Source organism: Laccaria bicolor, genomic scaffold, assembly GCF_000143565.1.
Source record: "Laccaria bicolor S238N-H82 LACBIscaffold_51 genomic scaffold, whole genome shotgun sequence".
In the NCBI taxonomy this organism is placed as follows: Eukaryota; Fungi; Basidiomycota; class Agaricomycetes; order Agaricales; family Hydnangiaceae; genus Laccaria; species Laccaria bicolor.
In genome coordinates, this window is record NW_001889922.1 from 5,194 (window position 1) to 11,026 (window position 5,833).

Sequence of the window (5,833 nt, forward strand, 5' to 3'; positions counted from 1 at the left end):
CCGGGCGTTCATCATGTGGGTGATTTGCGTCCATGAGGCGATCAGGTAATTTCTTGGACTCTCCTTTCAAATGATTTTCGCGGGGGCGATTAAGATCAGACATCGTGGTTCAGAAGAGAGCGTCGATGCTGTGCGGCGCACGCCGGTCCAGGGGTCAGCTGACATTTAACGCGCAGTGGGCGCCAAGTCGAAGCACCTGGAAGCGCCAGAAAAAATGGTGGTCAACAGAGAAGTGCGAGAAAGGGAAAACAATGACTTTCAGCGGACTCAAGGCGACGAAGAGACAACATTTCATGTCAAATATTCACAAGGGCAGTGGATTCGCTATGGAGACAAGCTAAAACGAACATTAAATCGCAAAGGCGAGCACACCTAGCTGGGTCTTTCCCAAGTAGGACCTACCCACCCTATCACGCTACACGTCATTCTGGCTCTATCTCCTGTCATCCATCGTCCCTCACATTCCTTCTCGCCCCTCTCGCTACCATCCTCCTCACGAATCCGTAGGAGTGCGCGTTGTGTTTCATACGTTGTAACAGATGATAAATGATGGGGGTCACCAGGATGACCTTGGTTTCCTTCAGCACAGGCCCATTCCGTCGGTGATCGTAAGTTGTGATGTTTTTTGGCTGGGCTTGGAAGCACTGCGCTGGATAGCTGTCGTTAAGGAGAGCCGTTGGTGGAGTGCTGGAATCTAAGTGGGGAGGACCCAAGGAAAACATCGGCACGAATCACGGAACACCAGACGGCCAGAGGGGTTGGCACGGGCAAGCACATCATCCTTCGCACTGACATTCGAAGCAGGCGTTGGTTCATCACCTACCCGACGGTGTGCTCGTTTGTGTAAACTTGGCGCCTTGGCCCTTGGGTTGCTACGTCATTGACCCTGCAAAACGATAATGTGATTAGCTCGTCGTCGAAAGCTGGAGATGTTGTAGTCAAACCCAAAGCAATAGGACGTACAAGACATCACCCAGCGTTTTACGTATAGGACGTGGTCCAGGGCAGTTTAATGCGTCGTGGTGAGTCGAGTGCGTCGGATGTTGAACGTGCTTGGTCGATCTTAAGCCTGACCAAAAGAAACCAGGGCCACAACATAGCCAAGGGCAGCAGACTGGTACGGAGTTTGGGAGCTGCTCTCTAGAAATGAAGACGCTTAGCGTGAATTAATCAGTCATACAATTGCCGTTCGTACCTGCGATGAAACACTGTTTTTGATTCTTCTCCACCACAAGTACCCTCTCGTCCTCAGCACATCGTCATAGGAACCGTATCCCTGGCGTCGTGAATGGAGCCCGGGGGAATGGTACAGTACTGATGAATGTATTCTCAACAAACTAGAACTTAGAAAGCAATTAGAAAGGGTAGAGCGTGAACGTACGGTACGTGATGCAATCTTCCGGACTCGTCCTCGAGCCGTTGATCAACCTGTGATCGAAACGTTGACGGGCAGTGTATATGCTGTTTGAGTTTGCGTCGCAGAGGTAGAAATTATGGGCGGTGACCGGTATACATCAGTAAGAGACTTGGATGACAGGCGATACAAGTTGTTAGAGAAGAGGACTGGATGAATCTGAGAGACACGTACTTGATTACTCATTAGCTCCACCTCTCATGTATCCGCGGCCAACTTCATTTGCAATGAACACACACGCGGTTAAAGGATCCGAGAGAGAGCGAAACTGGCTGAGCGCGGTTTTCTTCCTCGGCCAAAGGTGCCGGTGGGCAGTGTCGGACGGTGGGCACACGGTGGATGGTCCTACCCTCCGAGTCCTAGTACTCACTGGCGTTGCTCACAGCCAGTTAAGTAACGGAAAATGGCCAGGTGCCAGGTGCAGTGAATATGGGAGGGAATGGTCCGAGTGGTCGTGTTCCATGGGTATTAGTAGGAAGTAAAAATGACGATAAATAAAATTTAGATGTGAGTGAAGGGTGTAAAACGAATCACACTTCATGCCTAGCGCTTTGGACCGGCAGAAGACCTCAGAGGCCGATTCTTTGACTGAAGAGAATTGGCCTCAGGGGGGGTTAGCGCTATGGCGCCTTCTTCATTAATCCTAATGGAGAAGGCAATTGGGAGATGATCTGGAGCGCTCAGCGCCAGGATTCCTGCTACCAAGGCGCCAAACCGTCAACGCGTCAAGACCGTCAACGCGTCAAGACCGTCAACGCGTCAAGACTGTCAACGCGCTAAGAGGCTCTTGCCTCCCAACCGTCTCAAGCGCGAGAGTGTGACGGCGCGAACCTCGATGCTCAAGCACATTTCCCGCTGCCGGTTTAGCGGCCAGGTTTTGACATCAGAACATTCCAAAACATATAATGGTATTAGAGATATTACGGGGACATTAAGTATAACAAAAAGTGTACAAGAATGCAAGAATTAAGTAGAGAGTCACAAGAAAAAGTGATACAAGAGTTCAACAACGGGCAACGCAAAACTCGCAAGAAAAGGTATGTTGCAAGTAGCGTTGCCGAAGTTCGGTCCTGAACCTTGGTTCGAACTCGAACCTTCTGGACCGAACTGAAGTTCGGTTCAAGTTCAGGTTCAGGTCCGACCTTTGATAGTGACGTTCGGTTCGAGGTTCAGGCTTACGTTGATTTTTTCGAACCTACTCTGAACACGTTCGAACCCGAACCTATTGTAAGTTTTTTCTGCTTGAAAATCTCTTTTTTTTGACTTTATGTGCAGTTGAACATGACATGCGCTGTAGAAACTTATATATATATATGGTTCGGTGATTGCCGCAAGTTGTGGCTGAAGAACTAATCAACAAGAAAATACACTCAAATTCGTCTTCTATTTTTCAGTGATCTCTCACAGAATGTCCGACCCCGACAATTGCGCGCTTGCCAAAGATGGCACCCTCAAGGATGCCAACGACATTCTTTTCTTTAATTCACCTAGCGACAAAAACCCGATTGGATACAAGTGCTCTGATGACGACACTGGCTCGGCAACTTCATCTGGCTCTGATCTTCCCAGAACAGTTCCCCTTCTTGAACGAGCGCTAATCGTTAAAGGGAAGCGCCACTCACGGAAGACGGAGAAGGTTAAGGGAATGGAAGCGGAAAAACCAAAGGGAAAGGGAAAAGGTGAAGGAGCTCAAGTTCATCCATTCTTTAAGAAAGGTAACGTAGACATTAATATTTTCACTACTAATTCTCACTCATTCATAGGTTCTAAATCGTCAACATCGGCGAAACCCACAGGTACGTTTATCTGGCTAAATTTAGATTCACGTTGATGACTCGATTGACAGCCGTACCCACACCTGTCGAAAAACGTGCGTCTAATCCATCACCTTTCTTTTCCACAAACTTACTATTCATTTACAGGTGGACAGACGACCAAAGGATCCTATGGTGGTAAGAATTGATATCCTTTATTGGTACAACAAGCTAAGTACACCTCAGCTACAAAAAACTCTGAATCCAAGTCAATCGGGGCCACAGCGCCAAACGATGCAAAAGGTAAGATGCGATGGCCACGTACTGCAGCTTCTAACGACTTTGGTTCAGACCCAAGTGGTACGAAACGCAAGCGCGCTGATTCTGGACCGAAGAACGCATCAAAAAAGCAACTTCCTGCGAAACGACGAAAGAAGAAAACTCAAGATAGTGAAGACGACGAATCGGGGGAAGAAGATGGGTCTGATGGTGATGACGAGGGAGACGATGACGACGATGATGAGGGGGAAGAGGAGAAAGAGGTGGATCCAGTGGCGCAATATGAGGCGATGCGAGAGGGCATTCAGAATGAGCAACGCGTGAGTAGTTATTTTTCTCTCGTCAACTTACTCATTTTGGTTAGGCTCCCCGCAAACATTCCCATCGAGGACAAGATGAACGTACCGAGGATTTACGGACTCTATATACCGCTGGAACTGTTACAGTCGATGGTGAGGAACGTCAGGGATATTGGTGCGAGGTATGCAGGTAAGTTTCTTGCTCTTCCTTCTTCCAGGACCAATTTGACACCTTTCCCAGACATCTAAAGAAGCCTGATGCAAACGCGTTCTTTACAGGTAGTGTTACTACTCGTCGGACTCACATTTCACGGTCCGTCTCTCGTTTTCCTATCAATTATTTTATTGACATCTGATCCCGTACATATTAATTACAGTAACTGGGCTTCCCATGGTGAGACTTACCTCGCAAAATGCCAGGCAAAGGGAATTACCCCCCATCCACGCGCGCTTGCTCCTTCTGACAAACCCAGTGACGGGTGTGCAGAACAGCAAAGCATCGAGGGCTTTTTAAAGCCTGTACCGAAATGGTCACGAGAGGGCTTGCTTGAGCACCTCATTGAGTACGTTGCAACTGAAGACGAGGTTTATAATACAATTAGCTCGAATTTATGGTTTTAGACTAACCTTTATTTTTTTAGCCATTTTCTATCGTCGAAAAGGATTCATTCCGCCGCCTACTCAAATTTCAACGCCCAACCACCAAAGATTCGGATATTCCACGTCGCACCAAATTTCACGACGAGGTTCTGGAGAAAGGAAAGGTTGCGGAGGTTCGCCTCAGTGAGCGCTTCGAGGTAAGCTCATTCGTTGTTCTTTCTACAATTTTCACACATCCTGGTTTAGAATATACCAGCACAGATATCATTTACATTCGACGCTTGGACATCAAAATCGATGGATCCTTATTTGGCGATTACAGGCCATTATATAGATTCAACGAACGGTTCTGATAAGTGGGAGCTTAAGTCTGAACTTCTCGGATTTACTGAGATTGAGGGTAATCATGGTGGTGCTAACATCGCGTCTGTGATACTTCGCGTAATTGATAGATATGATATTCGTGACAAGGTAAATTGTTTTTGGTGCATTTTTTTGATCAGTTTAACAGGATGATCCATTAGTTAGGCTGGGGGACAGGCGACAACGCAACCGCCAATGATAAAGCAATCCGGGTCCTTCAGCGATCTCTCGATGATCCCAAGGGACGTCGGTGGCTTGGGCGTGAACGCCGTATACGGTATGTGTATTTTTAATCTAACAATGACACGATTAATAGTGCATACCAGGTGTATGGAGCACACTGTTGTTCTCGGCGCATCCGCATTCCTCCAAGAAATCAGTCCTTCGTTGCCGCGCAACAAGAGGTCGACAAGAAAAGGTACAGTAACTGTTGAGGATGTAGATGACGATGAAGGAGATGACGACGACGACGATGAGGAGTGGCTTGCTGATTGGGAAGCTCTTGACGATGTCGCTGATGATGAGGAGGTTGATGAACCAGTCGAGTTCACTGCCGGCGATGTTCTTGGAAAGGCTCTCGCGATGATCAACCAGGTTTTCTTATTTTCTTATTTGTTATATTTATTATTAATCTTCTTTTAGATTTGTTCTTCGTCCCAAGCAAAAGCGTACTTTGCGACTATTTGTACAGAAGAAGGCCTTGACCCTTTGGAGTTGAAGAAATGGGTCCGGACACGATGGGGATCAATGTATGATCTCCTCAAGCGTCTTATTAAAAACAAAGCGGTGCGACTGCTATAATCTTTGTCATTCATAAGGTTAACACACTCGGACAGGCGGTCAACAAGTTTTGCTTGCTTGCTGATACTTGCGGAAAGGTCCCAAAATTACAGGGGAAGAAGTACGCAGACTACATCATCACAGAAAAGGAATGGGTTTTACTGGGATTGATTCGTGAGGTTCTGGAGGTATGAAATATTTATAATTTATGCGGAGTACAATTCTAAGTTTATACTTCAGGAGCCGCGAGAAGCTCAAGCAACGTTTTCCTCTGAGACATCACCAACCGTTTGGCGTGCTATTCCAACACTCGAATGTCTTCAGAATCGATGGGAAACAATGCA

General features: G+C 47.1%; 1 protein-coding gene across 1 annotated transcript in view; it reads right to left on the bottom strand.

Annotated features, from left to right (window-relative positions):
- Positions 1-5,833, bottom strand: part of LACBIDRAFT_240054 (uncharacterized protein) — a gene marked incomplete at both ends in the record, with an annotated part of 37,026 nt that overhangs the window by 3,531 nt on the left and 27,662 nt on the right. The window lies entirely within an intron of this gene.